Source organism: Salvelinus fontinalis, chromosome 40, assembly GCF_029448725.1.
Source record: "Salvelinus fontinalis isolate EN_2023a chromosome 40, ASM2944872v1, whole genome shotgun sequence".
NCBI lineage: Eukaryota > Metazoa > Chordata > Actinopteri > Salmoniformes > Salmonidae > Salvelinus > Salvelinus fontinalis.
The window spans coordinates 27,045,331-27,061,240 of NC_074704.1; the positions used below are offsets into that span (position 1 = coordinate 27,045,331).

Below are 15,910 nucleotides of genomic sequence, written 5' to 3' on the forward strand. Positions count from 1 at the left end.
CCTCAGCCCGGACCTGCCGGAGTCCCTCAGCCCGGACCTGCCGGAGTCCCTCAGCCAGGACCTGCCGGAGTCCCTCAGCCAGGACCTGCCGGAGTCCCTCAGCCAGGACCTGCCGCCCCTTATCCCGGTGCTGCCCCTTGTCCCGGTGCTGCCCCTTGTCCCGGTGCTGCCCCTTGTCCCGGTGCTGCCCCTTGTCCCGGTGCTGCCCCTTGTCCCGGTGCTGCCCCTTGTCCCGGTGCTGCCCCTTATCCCGGTGCTGCCCCTTATCCCGGTGCTGCCCCTTATCCCGGTGCTGCCCCTTCATTTAGGTGGGGTTAGTGGGAGGGTGGTCATTGGGAGGGGGATAAAGAAGCGGGGATTGATTATGGTGGGGCAGGGACCTCGTCCACCGCCAGAGCCGCCACCGTGGACAGACGCCCACCCAGACCCTCCCCTAGACTTTGTGCTGGTGCGCCCGGAGTTCGCACCTTAAGGGGGGGGTTCTGTCACGTTCCTGACCTGTTTTCCTTTGTTTTGTATTCATTTTAGTTGGTCAGGGCGTGAGTTGGGTGGGTTTGTCTATGTTTGTATTTCTATGTGGGGTTTTGTGTTCGGCCTGGTATGATTCTCAATTAGAGACAGGTGTGTATTGTTTGTCTCTAATTGAGAGTCATACAAAGGCAGCCAGGGTTTCACTGGTGTTTTGTGGGTGTTTGTTCCTGTGTCCTCACAGGACAGTTGAAGGTTAGTCACGTTTGTTGTTTTGTAGTTTGTAGTGTCTTGTTTGCTGTTTTTTCATTAAAAGATGGCTTATTTCCCTCAATCCGCATCTTGGTCCTATCCATGCTCCTTCTCGTCTAAGGGGGAGAACAACATTGACTGCCTTTACACTTGCAAAAGTATTCATCCCGCTTGGTGTTTTTCCTATTTTGTTGCATTACAACCTGTAATTTAAATACATTTGCATTTCATGTATTGGACATACACAAAATAGTCAAAATTGGTGAAGTGAAATGAAAAAAAAACAGATGTTTAAAATTTTAAGAGAAAACAGGAAAGTGGTGCATGCATATTGATTCACCCCCTTTGCTATGAAGCCCCTAAATAAGATCTGGTTGTAACGGTTCTCGTGGGCTGAAGGAAGAGTGGACCAAGGTGCATCGTTTAAAGTGTTCATGATTTAATCCAAAAAACCAAATCGAACAAAAACAACAAACAGGAGAACGAAAGCGAAACAGTTCTGTCTGGTGCAGACACAAAACAGAAAACAACTACCCACAAAACACAGGTGGAAAAAGGCTACCTAAGTATGGTCCTCAATCAGACACAACGATAGACAGCCTTCAGACGTCACATAATTAGTTAAATAAAGTCCACCTGTGTACAATCTAAGTGTAACATGATCTCAGTATATATACAGTCGTGGCCAAAAGTTTTGAATGACACAAATATTAATTTTCACAAAGTCTGCATGATGGCAATTTGCATATATTCCAGAATGTTATGAAGAGTGATCAGATGAATTGCAATTAATTGCAAAGTCCCTCTTTGCCATGTAAATGAACTGAATCCCCAAAAAACATTTCCATTGCATTTCAGCCCTGCCGACATCATGTCAGTGATTCTCTCATTAACACGGGTGTGAGTGTTGACGATGACAAGGCTGGAGATCACCCTGTCATGCTGATTGAGTTCGAATAACAGACTGGAAGCTTCAAAAGGAGGATGGTGCTTGGAATCATTGTTCTTCCTCTGTCAACCATGGTTACCTGCAAGGAAACACGTGCCGTCATCATTGCTTTGCACAAAAAGGGCTTCACAGATATTGCTGCCAGTAAGATTGCATCTAAATCAACCATTTATCGGATCATCAAGAACTTCAAGGAGAGCGGTTCAAATGTTGTGAAGAAGGCTTCAGTGCGCTCAAGAAAGTCCAGCAAGCGCCAGACCGTCTCCTAAAGTTTATCCAGCTGCGGGATCGGGGCACCACCAGTACAGAGCTTGCTCAGGAATGGCAGCAGGCAGGTGTGAGTGCATCTGCACGCACAGTGAGGCAAATCATTTTGGAGGATGGCCTGGTGTCAAGAAGGGCAGCAAAGAAGCCACTTCTCTCCAGGAAAAACATCAGACACAGACTGATATTCTGCAAAAGGTACAGGGATTGGACTGCTGAGGACTGGGGTAAAGTCATTTTCTCTGATGAATTTCCTTTCCGATTGTTTGGGGCATCCGGAAAAAAGCTTGTCTAGAGAAGACAAGGTGAGCGCTACCATCCGTCCTGTGTCATGCCAACAGTAAAGCATCCTGAGACCATTCATGTGTGGGGTTGCTTCTCAGCCAAGGGAGTGGGCTCACTCACAATTTTCCCTAAGAACACAGCCATGAATAAAGAATGGTACCAACACATCCTCCGAGAGCAACTTCTCCCAACCATCCAGAAACAGTTTGGTGACGAACAATGCATTTTCCAGCATGATGGAGCACCTTGCCATAAGGCAAAAGTGATAACTAAGTGGCTCGGGGAACAAAACATCGATATTTTGGGTCCATGGCCAGGAAACTCCCCAGAACTTAAATCCCAGTGAGAACTTGTTGTCAATCCTCAAGAGGTGTGTGGACAAACATAAACCCACAAATCTGACAAACTCCAAGCATTGATTATGCAAGAATGGGCTGCCATCAGTCAGGATGCGGCCCAGAAGTTAATTGAGAGCATGCCAGGACAGATTGCAGAGGTCTTGAAAAAGAAGGGTCAACAGTGCAAATATTGACTCTTTGCATCAACTTCATGTAATTGTCAATAAAAGCCTTTGACACTTATGAAATGCTTGTAATTATACTTCAGTATTCCATAGTAACATCTGACAAAAATATCTAAAGACACTGAGGCAGCAGACTTTGTGAAAATTTATATTTGTGTCATTTTCAAAACTTTTGGCCACGACTGTACACCTGTTCTGAAAGGCCCCAGAGGCTTGCAACACCACTAAGCAAGGGGCACCACCAAGCAAACGGCACCATGAAGACCAAGGAGCTCTCCAAACAGGTCAGGGACAAAGTTGTGGAGAAGTACAGATCAGGGTTGGGTTAAAAAAAATTGAACATCCCATGGAGCACCATTAAATCCATTATAAAAAAATGGAAAGAATATGGCACCACAACAAACCTGCCAAGAGAGGGCTGCCCACCAAAACTCACGGACCAGGCAAGGAGGGCATTAAAACTTCTTTGGGACAGGGGGGCAGTGGATAAAAAGGTGCCCAGAGTAAACAGCCTGCTACTCAGTCCTAAAAGCTAGAATATGCATGGGACTGAGCACGCACCCCTGAGGGGCCCCTGTGTTGAGGATCAGCGTGGTGATCACCCTATAGGGAGGAAGTCAGAGACCTGTCCACGCTGTTCCTCAACACAGGGGCCTCTCAGGGGTGCGTGCTCAGTCTCCTCCTGTACTCCCTGTTCACACATGACTGCACAGCCAAGCACGACTCCAACACCATCATTAAGTTTGCTGATAACACAATAGTGGTAGGCCTGATCACCGACAACGACGAGACACCCTATAGGGAGGAAGTCAGAGACCTGTCCGTGTGGTGCCAGGACAACAACCTCTCCCTCAACGTGATCAAGACAAAGGAGATGATGGAGGACTGAGCATGCCCCCGTTCTTATCGACGGAGCTGTAGTGGAGCAGGTTGAGAGCTTCAAGTTGGGGGCAGCCCGTCAGGATGTCCAGGATCCAGTTGCAGATGGAGGTGTTTAGTCCAGGGTCCTTAGATTATTGATGAGCTTTGAGGGCACTATGGTGTTGAACGCTGAGCTGTAGTCAATGAATAGCATTCTCACATCCTTTTGTTCAGGTGGGAAAGTGCAATGTGGAGTGCAATAAAGATTGCATCATCTGTGGATCTGTTAGGGTGGTATGCAAATTGGAGTGGGTCTAGGGTTTCTGGGATAATGGTGTTGATGTGAGCCATGACCAGCCTTTCAAAGCACTTCATGGCTACAGATGTGAGTGTTACGGGTCGGTAGTCATTTAGGCAGGTTACCTTAGTGTTCTTGGGAACAGTAACTATGGTGGTCTGCTTAAAACAGGTTGGTAGTACAGACTCGGACAGGGAGAGGTTGAAAATGTCAGTGAAGACACTTGCTAGTTGGTGAGCGCATGCTCGCAGTACATGTCCTGGTAATCCATCTGGCCTTGTGAATGTTGACCTGTTTAAAGGTCTTACTCACATCGGCTGCGGAGAGCGAGATCACACAGTCGTCCGGAACAGCTGATTCTCTCATGCATGTTTCAGTGTTATTTGCCTCGATGCGAGCATAGAAATAGTTTAGCTAGTCTGGTAGGCTCGTGTCACTGGGCAGCTCTCGGCTGTGCTTCCTTTTGTAGTCTGTAATGGTTTGCAAGCCCTGCCACATTCGACGAGCATCAGAGCTGGTGTAGTACGATTCGATCTTAGTTCTGTATTGATGCTTTGCCTGTTTGATGGTTCGTCGGAGGGAATAGCGGAATTTCTTATAAGCTTCCGGGTTAGAGTCCCGAGCCTTGAAAGCGGCAGCTCTAGCTTTTAGCTCAGTGCGGATGTTGCCTGTACTCCATGGCTTCGGGTTGGGGTATGTGGGGTGGTTGGGGAATGTACAGACACTGTGGGGAAGATGTCATCGATGCACTTATTAATGAAGCCAATGACTGATGTGGTGTAGTCCATCGGAAGAATCCCGGAACATATTCCAGTCTGTGCTAGCAAAACAGTCCTGTAGCTTAGCATCTGCTTCCTCTAACCATTTTTTTATTGACCGAGTCACTGGTGCTTCCTGCTTAAATTTTTGCTTGTAAGCAGGAATCATGAGGATAGAATTATGGTCAAATTTGCCAAATGGAGGGCGAGGGAGAGCTATGTACACGTCTCTGTGTGTGGAGTAAAGGTGGTCTAGAGTTTTTCCCCTCTGCTTGCACATTTAACATGCTGATAGAAATTTGGTATAACGGATTTAAGTTTCCCTGCATTAATTAATAGGGGGCGCTGTTTTCACTTTGGGAAAAAATCGTGCCCAAATTAAACGGCCTCGTACTCTGTTCTAGATCATACAATATGCATATTATTCTTACTATTGGATAGAAAACACTCTGAAGTTTCTAAAACTGTTTGAATTATATCTGTGAGTAAAACAGAACTCATTTGGCAGCAAACTTCCAAACAGGAAGTGAAAATTCTGAAAATGGGGCTCTGTGTCAGGGCCTGCCTATTCAACTGGCTTATATTTATGGATCTGTATGCACTTCATACGCCTTCCACTAGATGTCAACAGGCAGTAGAAGGTTGAATGGGGTGTCTAGCTTGATGTGAGACCGAATGAGAGCTTTTGGAGTGACAGGTCCGCTCTTTTGTCAGTATTCAGCTGCGCACAAGGGAACCTAACATTGTCTTCTGAAATGCGTTACGTATACACGACGAAATGCTCAGGCTCTGATTTTATTGGATACATATGAGAAAAACATCATAAAGTAGGATTTTCAACCGAGTTTGACCAGTTTATTCAACGTTTATTGGGAATTTTGGAATTTTTCGTTCCAGGCGCAACGATTTCTTGGACATGTGCCCTCCACATGGCTAGCCAAAGTTGCTAATTCGACAGAAGAAATGGACATTCTAAAACCAAACAACGATTTATTCTGGAACTAGGACTCCTTGCACAACATTCTGATGGAAGATCATCAAAAGTAGGAGAATATTTATGATTTTATTTCGTATTTTTGTGGTATATGTTGGCTCCAACAAGGCGGAGAATATGTGAGCGCTGTCTCACAATATTGCATGCTGTATGTTGTACTAAAGTTATTTTAAAAAATCTAACACAGCGGTTGCATTAAGAACCAGTGTATCTTTCATTTGCTGCACAACATGTATTTTTTAGTAAATTTTATGATGAGTTTTTTGGTTAGATAACGTGACTGTCCAAAATATCTCCGGACAATTTGGTGCATTATGGCTACGTATTCACAATGTAAAACCAGGATTTGTAGCTCTAAATATGCACATTTTCGAACAAAACATAAATGTATTGTATAACATGATGTTATAAGACTGTCATCTGATGAAGTTGTCCAAAGGTTAGTGATTAATTCTATCTCTATTTGTGGGTTTTGTGAAAGCTATCTTTACGGTGAATAAATGCCGTTGTGTGTTTGGCTATTGTGGTAAGCTAATATAAATATATATTGTGTTTTCGCTGTAAAACACTTAAAAAATCGGAAATATTGACTGGATTCACAAGATGTTTATCTTTCATTTGCTGTACACCATGTATTTTTCATAAATGTTTTATGATGAGTATTTATGTATTTCACGTTGCTCTCTGTAATTATTCTGGCTGTTTAGGTGCTATTTGTGATGGTGGCTGCAATGTAAAACTACGATTTATACCTCAAATATGCACATTTTCGAACAAAACATAAATGTATTGTATAACATGATGTTATAAGACTGTCATCTGATGAAGTTGTTCAAGGTTAGTGATTAATTTTATCTCTATTTGTGGGTTTTGTGAAAGCTACCTATGCGGTGGAAACATGGCATTGTGTGTTTGGCTATTGTGGTGAGCTAATATAAATATATATTGTGTTTTCGCTGTAAAACATTTTAAAAATCGGAAATGTTGGCTGGATTCACAAGATGTTTATCTTTCATTTGCTGTATTGGACTTGTGATTTCATGAAATTATAAGATATCCCTGTCGCGTTAGGCTAGGCTATGCTAGTCAGCTTTTTTGATGAGGATCCCAGATCCGGGAGGGAGACTCGTTAGAGGTTAAAGTCCCCGGCCACTAAGATCGCCGCCTCTGGATGAGCGTTTTCCTGTTTGCTTATGCTCATTGAGTGCGGTCTTAGTGCCAGCACCGGACTGTGTTGGTATGTAGACAGCTACGAAAAATACAGATAAACTCTCTAGGTAGTTAGTATGGTCTACAGCTTATCATGACATACTCTACCTCAGGCGAGCAGAACCTTGAGACTTCCTTAGATATCATGCACCAGCTGTTGTTTACAAATATGCATAAGCCGCCATCCCTTGTCTTACCAGACGCCGCTGTTATATCCTCCCGATACAGCGTTTTACCAGCCAGCTGTATGTTGATAATGTCGTCGTTCAGCCACGACTCCGTGAAGCATAAGATATTACAGTTTTTAATGTCCCGTTGGTAGTTTATTCTTCCTCGTAGGTCGTCAATTTTATTTTTGAATGACTGCATGTTAGCTAGTAGAATGGAAAGCAGTGGGGGTTTATTCGATCGCCTATGAATTCTCAGAAGGCAGCCCGACCTCCTTCCTCTTTTTCTCCATCTTCTCTTCACGCAAATGACAGGGATTTGGGCCTGTTCCCGGGAAAGCAGTATGTCCTTCACGTGGGCTCGTCGGACTCGTTAAAAGAAAAAGCTTCTGACAGTTAGTGGTCAGTAATCACTGATCTAATGTCCAGAAGTTATTGTCGGTCATAAGAGACGGTAGCAGCAACATTATGTACAGAATAAGTAAACAAATAAGTTACAAACAACACAAAAAAACGAACAAAAAAATATGTTCTTATGATGATCACATTGACCCTGTATTCATAAAGTGTCTCAGTCTCACATTGCTGATCTAGGATCAAGTGCTGATCTAGTCTCACATTGCTGATCTAGGATCACATTGCTGATCTAGGATCAAGTGCTGATCTAGAATCATCTTATTTATTATGATCCAAAAGGCAAAACCAATCCTAGATCAACACTCTTACTTTGAGATTATGAATACGTGCCCAGGACTCCATCTTACTTGTTAGATATTTCTCCTTGGCCCGAGCTCGTTCATCGGCATCAAAATACCATACTGTTATGGCATACCTGGACAGCGAGTGAGACAACGGAAACAGAGAGGTCAACTAACATACAATTATTCACATAATAGGTATACATACTAACACCAACACTACCATTTGTCATGGTCCAACTATTCTAACACTATTGAGCATTTTCCAATATATTAAAGCTGGATATTGTTGTTGGTGGTGTTGCTTAATGTGGTAACACTTTACAATAATGTCTGTTCATAGACCATGGCATGCATTAACCTAATGTAAACTGTCACAATTCACGCTCCAGCCAAGTTCTCAAAATGGCCTGTGACGGATGCTTTACTTAAATGCCATTACAATAAGCAACACAAAACAGGAGGTTTGGGATGGAAGACAAGCAGACAACCCTGGGTCCAAGTTCAGGAGTATGACATTTTCTCTGGTGTCAAAAGGTCAGAGATCACCCTACCTGGTGTGGTATGCCGGCTGCACCTCATGGGGGTTCCGCCGGTCTGACCAGAAGAAGAGGAGGCGGTCGAACTTGGGTTCGATGTCGACGAACTGTGCATTGGCCTCTGGAAAAATCCTCAGAATTCCTCCGTGTTTCTATGAGACAACAGAAGTCATGTGTGACATCAATAAATTATCCAAATGTATCCAATTTCCGCTCTGGAGAAAAATAATGAATTCATTCATTCAGAAATTAAGATCAAATTTAATAAAAATGACCATAAAACCAATCCCCTCATAAAACAGCAAAAGGTGTGAATAGAAAGAAAAATCACATAGAATAAAAAGCTTTAACCTTTAACCTCTCTGGGATATGTGGGACGCTAGCGACAACAGAAATCCCATAATTAAAATTCCTCAAACATACAAGTATTATACACCATTTTAAAGATAAACTTCTTGTAAATCCAGCCACAGTGTCCGATTTCAAATAGTCTTTACGGCGAAAGCACACCAAACGATTATGTTAGAGGTCAGCACCTAGTCACAGAAAACCATACAGCCATTTTCCAGCCAAGGAGAGGGCTCACAAAAGTCAGAAATAGCGATTCAATTAATCACTAACCTTTGATGATCTTCATCAGATGGCACTCACAGGACTTCATGTAAATGTGTGTTTTGTTCGATAAAGTTAATCTTTGTCTAAAAACCTAATTTGAAATTAGTGTGTTATGTTCAGAAATGCATTGTCTCAAACAAACCTCCGGTGAAAGTGCAGAGAGCCACATCAAATTATAGAAATATTGATAAAAGATACAAGTGTTATGCATGGAATTATAGATAAACTTCTCCTTAATGCAACCGCTGTGTCAGATTTCAAAAAGGCTTTACGACGAAAGCCCACCTTGTTAGGTCAGCACCTAGCGACAGAAAAACATACAGCCATTTTCCAAAGAAGGAGAGGTGTCAGAAATAGCGTTATAAATATTCACTTACCTTTGATGATCTTCATCGGAATGCAATCCCAGGAATCCCAGTTCAACAAATGTTTGTTTTGTTCGATAAAGTCCATAATTTATGTCCAAATACCTCCTTTTTGTTTGCGCGTTTAGCCCAGTAATCCAAATGCTCAATGCGCGATCGCTTAGTTCAGACGAAAAGTCAAAAAAGTTATATTACAGTTTGTAGAAACATGTCAAACGATGTATAGAATCAATCTTTAGGATGTTTTAATCATAAAACTTCAATAATGTTTCAACCGGACAATTCCTTTGTCTTTAGAAAGCAGCAAACGCAGCTAACTCTCACGGGCGCACGCCGGACTGAGCTCATGGCATACTGCCAGACCCCTGACTCAATCAGCTCTTATTCTCTCCCCCTTCACAGTAGAAGCCTGAAACAAGGTTCTAAAGAGTTGACATCTAGTGGAAGCCGTAGGAAGTGCAATATGACCCCATAGACACTGTATATTCAATAGGCAATGACTTAAACTACAAACCTCAGATTTCCCACTTCCTGGTTGGATTTTTTCTCAGGTTTTTGCCTGCCATACTCACAGACATCATTCAAACAGTTTTAGAAACTTCAGAGTGTTTTCTATCCAAATCTAGTAATTATATGCATATTCTAGCTTTTGGGCCTGAGTAGCAGGCAGTTTACTCTGGACACCTTTTATCCAAGCTACTCAATACTGCCCCCTAGTCCCAAATAAGTTTTAAGAACATCTACTGTTCTGGGCATCAAAACATAACTTTTTTTTAAATGCCTTGTAGCAAGGCACATTGTTAATATGACAACATTTCGCAGGGAAACCATGCACCAAGTTTCATTAGTAATAGCAACTGTAATAGACTACATGGGCAATAATATGGAATTGGTCCCTCCTTTGCTGCTATAACAGGCTTCACTCTTCTGGGAAGGCTTTCCACCAGATGCTGGAACATTGCTGCAGGGACTTGGTTCCATTCAGCCATAGATGTTGGGCGATTAGGCCTGGCTCGGCATTCCAATTCATCCCAAAGGTGTTCGGAGGGGTTGAGGTCAGGGCTCTGTGCAGGCTAGTCAAGTTCTTCCACACCGATCTCAACAAACCATTTCTGTATGGACCTCGCACAGGGGCATTGTCATGCTGAAACAGGAAAGGGCATTCCCCAAACTGTTGCCACAAAGTTGGAAGCACAGAGATTTTTGTAGTTCGTTCCAGTCATTGGCAGTCGAGAACTGGAAGGAGAGGCGGCCAAAGGAGGAATTGGTTTTGGGGGTGACCAGAGAGATATACTTGCTGGAGTGCATGCTACAGGTGGGTGCTGCTATGGTGACCAGCGAGCTGAGAATAGGGGGGAATTTACCTATCAGGGTCTTGTAGATGACCTGGAGCCAGTGGGTTTGGCGACGAGTATTAAGCGAGGGCCAGCCAACGAGAGCGTACAGGTCGCAGTGGTGGGTAGTATATGGGGCTTTGGTGACAAAACGGATGGCACTGTGATAGACTGCATCCAATTTGTTGAGTAGGGTGTTGGAGACTATTTTGTAAGTGACATTGCTGAAGTCGAGGATCGGTAGGATGGTCAGTTTTACGAGGGTATGTTTGGCAGCATGAGTGAAGGATGCTTTGTTACGAAATAGGAAGCCAATTCTAGATTTAACTTTGGATTGGAGATGTTTGATGTGAGTCTGGAAGGAGAGTTTACAGTCTAACCAGACACCTAGGTATTTTGTAGTTGTCCACATATTCTAAGTCAGAACATCACTCCAGAGTAGTGATGCTGGACGGGCGGGCAGGTGCAGGCAGCGATCGGTTGAAATGCATGCATTTAGTTTTACTTGTATTTAAGAGCAGTTAGAGGCCACGGAAGGAGAGTTCTATGCCATTGAAGCTCGTCTGGAGGGTTGTTAACACAGTGTCCAAAGAAGGGCCAGAAGTATACATAATGGTGTCGTTTTCGTAGAGGTGGATCAGGACTCACCAGCAGCAAGAGCGACATCATTGATGTATACAGAGAAGAGAGTCGGCCCAAGAATTGAACCCTGTGGCACCACCATAGAGACTGTCAGAGGCCTGGACAACAGGCCCTCCGATTTAACACACTGAACTCTATCAGAGAAGTAGTTGGTGAACCAGGCGAGGCAATCATTTGAGAGACCAAGGCTATCGAGTCTGCCGATGAGGATGTGGTGATTGACAGTCGAAAGTCTTGGCCAGGTCAATGAATACGGCTGCACAGTATTGATTTTTATTTAATGGCGGTTAAGATATCGTTTAGGACCTTGAGCGTGGCTGAGGTGCACCCATGACCAGCTCTGACACCAGATTGCATAGCGGAGAAGGTGCTGTGGGATTCGAAATGGTCGGTGATCTGTTAGTTGACTTGGCTTTTGAAGACCTTAGAAAGGCAGGGTAGGATAGATATAGGTCTGTAGCAGTTTGGGTCAAAAGTGTCCCCCCCTTTGAAGAGGGGGGTTGACCGCAGTGCTTTACAATCTTTGGGAATCTCAGACGACACGAAAGAGAGGTTGAACAGGCTAGTAATAGGGGTTGCAACAATTTCAGCAGATCATTTTAGAAAGAAAGGGTCCAGATTGTCTAGCTCGGCAGATTTGTAGGGGTCCAGATTTTGCAGGTCTTTCAGAACATCAGCTGACTGGATTTGGGAGAAGGAGAAATGGGGAATGCTTGGGTGAGTTGCTGCGGGGGGTGCAGTGCTGTTGACCGGGGTAGGGGTAGCCAGGTGGAAAGCATGGCCAGTTGTAGAAAAATGCTTATTGAAATTCTCAATTATAGTGGATTTATCGGTGGTGACAGAGTTTCCTATCCTCAGTGCAGTGGGCAGCTCGGAAGAGGTGTTCTTATTCTCCATGGATTTTACAGTGTCCCAGAACTTTGAGTTTGTGTTGCAGGAAGCAAATTTCTACTTGAAAAAGCTAGCCTTGGCTATTCTAACTTCCCTGAAAAGTGACATATCACGGTGGCTGTTCGATGCTAATGCAGAACGCCATAGGATGTTTTTGTGTTGGTTAAGGGCAGTCAGGTCTGGAGAGAACCAAGAGCTATATCTGTTCCTGGTTCTAAATTTCTTGAATGGGGCATGCTTATTTAAGATGGTGAGGAAGGCATTTAAAATAACCAGGCATCCTCTACTGACAGGATGAGGTCAATATCCTTCCAGGATACCCGGGCCAGGTCATTTAGAAAGGCCTGCTCGCTGACGTGTTTCAGGGAGCGTTTGACAGTGAAGAGTGGAGGTCGTTTGCCCGCTGACCCATTACGGATGCAGGCAATGAGGCAGTGATCGCTGAGATCTTTGTTGAAAACAACAGAGATGTATTTAGAGGTTAGGATGATTGGTTAGGATGATATCTATGAGGGTGCCCGTGTTTACGGCTTTGGGGTGGTACCTGGTTGGTTTATTGATAATTTGTGTGAGATTGAGGGCATCAAGCTTAGATTGTAGGATGGCTGGGGTGTTAAGCATGTCCCAGTTTAGGTCACCTAGCAGCACGAGCTCTGAAGATAGATGGGGGGCAATTAGTTCACATGTGGTGTCCAGATCACAGCTGGGGGCAGAGGGTGGTCTATAGCAGGCGGCAATGGTGAGAGACTTGTTTTTAGAGGTGTATTTTTAAAAGTAGAAGTTCAAATTGTTTGGGTACAAACCTGGATAGTAGGACAGAACTCTGCAGTAGATTGCAACACAGCCCCCTTTGGCCGTTCTATCTTGTCTGAAAATGTTGTAGTTAGGGATGGAGATTTCAGAGTTGTTGGTGGTCTTCCTAAGTCAGGATTCAGACACGGCTAGGACATCCAGGTTGGCAGAGTGTGCTAAAGCAGTGAATAAAACAAACTTAGGGAGGAGGCTTCTAATGTTAACATGCATGAAACCAAGGCTATTACGGTTACAGAAGTCATAAAAAGAGAGCGCCTGGGGAATAGGAGTGGAGCTAGGCACTGCAGGGCCTGGATTCACCTCTACATCACCAGAGGAACAGAGGAGGAGTAGGATAAGGGTACGGCTAAAAGCTATGAGAATTGGTCGTCTAGGACGTCCGGAACAGAGAGTAAAAGGAGCAGGTTTCTGGGGGAGATAAAATAGCTTCAAGGTATAATGTACAGACAAAGATATGGTAGGATGTGAATACAGTGGAGGTAAACCTAGGCATTGAGTGATGATGAGAGAGATATTGTCTCTAGAAACATCATTGAAACCAGGTGATGTCATCGCATGTGTGGGTGGTGGAACTGAAAGGTTGGATAAGGTATAATGAGCAGGGCTTGAGGTTCTACAGTGAAATAAGCCAATAAACACTAACCAGAACAGCAATGGACAAGGCATATTGACATGAAGGAGAGGCATGCTTAGCCAAGTGATCATAAGGGTCCAGTGAGTAGTGAGGTTGGTTGGCGATTCAGGCAGCTAGCCGAGCCATGGGTAGCGAGCTGGCAGAGGATGGAGGTCTGTTTTTAGCCACCTCGTGCGTTTCCATCGGTAGATTAGTGGGGTTCCGTGTGGTAGAGGGGTCAGTTCCAATTGGCAAAATAGATATAGTTATAGTGACCCAGACAATTGTCCGATAGAGCCGATAAGACAGCTAACGATTAGCGGGCCGCAGATGGGCGTTCAGTTTACGTCGCGACGGAGGGGCCAGTTGGATAACTCCCTCAGGCAGATAACGTCAGTAGTCCAGTCGTGAAGGCCCGGTGGGGCTCCGCATCGGCAGTAAAACGGGTCCGGATAGGTGATTGTAGTCCAGGAGTGGCTGATGGAACTCTTCAGCTGGCTAGCTCCGGAATAATTGATGTTTGCTCCGGGACCGACGTAAGCCAATAGTGACTCTGATAGCAGCTAGCTGCAAGATCCAGGTGTAAATGTCCAGAGCTTGCGGTAGAAATCCGGCGATATGGAGAGAAAATAGGTCCGGTATGCTCTGGTCTGGGTCGCGTTGTACAAAACTGGCGATAGCTTTTCGAGCTAAAGGATAGCTGATGACCGCCAACCGTGGTTAGCTGAATACTAACGTTAGCCAGTGAACTAGCTAGCTTCTGGCTAGCTTCTGTTGTGGATTTCAGATCTAAGGAGAATAATACTTTCTTTTTTTTAAATTGGTGAGGCGGTTTGCAGGAGAGTGTTTTGAAGTTGAGTTTTTAGAAAAAATATATATAAAAAGATATGCGAAGAAAATATGTAAATATATATATACACACGGGACAGGACGAGGACAAAGGACGTCTGACTGCTATGCCATCTTGGAAAACAATCCATACTTATTGACTCAAGACATTTCAGCTTTTCAGTTTGAATTAATTAGCAAAAATTTTGAAAAAAATAATTCCACTTTAAAATGATTGGGTTTAGGCCAGTGACAAAAAAAAAATCTCAATTTAATCCATTTTAAATTCTGGTCGTAACACAACAGAATGTGAAAAAAGTCAAAGGGTGTTAATACTTTCTGAAGGTACTCTACATTTCTAATTTGTTTGCACCTACTTGTATGGCTCAAAGGCAACTACAGTCAACTGCAGGAACCCACGGCTCCAGCTCAGATAAATTGACCTAGAGTACAGTACTGTGCGTGTACAGCTCAGTCCAGTGCCTAAGAGAGAACCAGTCATCTGATATCTCTTCCACACTATAAACTGACTATGCTGATCCTGTGAACCCCAGTGTTCCCTTCTCATCCATCCTAGGGTTGTTTTGATCCATCCCAGCGTTGATTTTCTCCAGCGCAGCCCAATGTGCTCTGGCCTTTCAGTCTCCACTGGACCTAACCAAGGATGGCATGCTTGTGCCGTACACCCCTTACGCACACGCACACGCACACACGCACGCACACACACACACACACACACACACACACACACACACACACACACACACACACACACACACACACACACACACACACACACACACACACACACACACACACACACACACACACACACACACACACACACACAGTCCTCCTCCCCAGAGAACTAGCCCCTAAGCTCCCATGGTCTTCATTTATCCTGCTATGCAAGCGTTGTTGTCTTCCAGCGCCTCTTCCTCACTCAGGGGGAGGTTGTTTACAGCATCATGATTGATAGGAGGTCCGGACTGTCCAGGCTCTTCCTTTGCAGTGTCCCCTGGTTGGCATGCATTGACATTTCTTGCCCAAAACATCTCCGAAAAGGATTTTGTAGCTCAATAACTTTGTTTGAAGTTACTTTGACATGAATGGTCGGGCATGACATTTAAAGCCCTTTGTTTCAGAGGGTTAACCATGCAGGTTAGGTTTATTGAGTAGCCGTTCTCATAGTAATGTGCACAATAAGTCACAAACTGATTTCACAATTTGCTCTTCGTCACATTAGTTACATTTTTTTTTTTACAAATACTGGTCTGATGGATATGATCCGTTTGCTGCTGTAGCCCACATTTCCAAATTTTTTTGTAAAAAAATACTAATTCTTATAAATGAAACTGGGTCTCGCAAATGAAGTCCTCCCACACATTATTTTAACTAGCAGTGGCTGTGGGCCAGGTTCCCCTACTCAGTCTTAAAGCGATTGTTCATCGATTTGACATATTTGTTTGGCTACCTTAACAAAAATCTAAGTATAGATTGCAGTCACTCCCTGTCCATCAACTGCCTTTAAGGTAAGGAAACAA

At 44.1% G+C, this 15,910-nt stretch overlaps 1 long non-coding RNA gene across 1 annotated transcript; it reads right to left on the bottom strand.

Moving 5' to 3' along the window:
• Positions 1-1,642: 1,642 nt before the first annotated feature.
• Positions 1,643-8,411, bottom strand: LOC129839626 (uncharacterized). Its single transcript, XR_008757047.1, has 3 exons — positions 8,281-8,411; positions 7,793-7,860; positions 1,643-1,748 (listed from the first exon to the last, which is right to left on the bottom strand). It is a non-coding gene; the product is annotated as an uncharacterized LOC129839626 (long non-coding RNA).
• Positions 8,412-15,910: the final 7,499 nt, after the last annotated feature.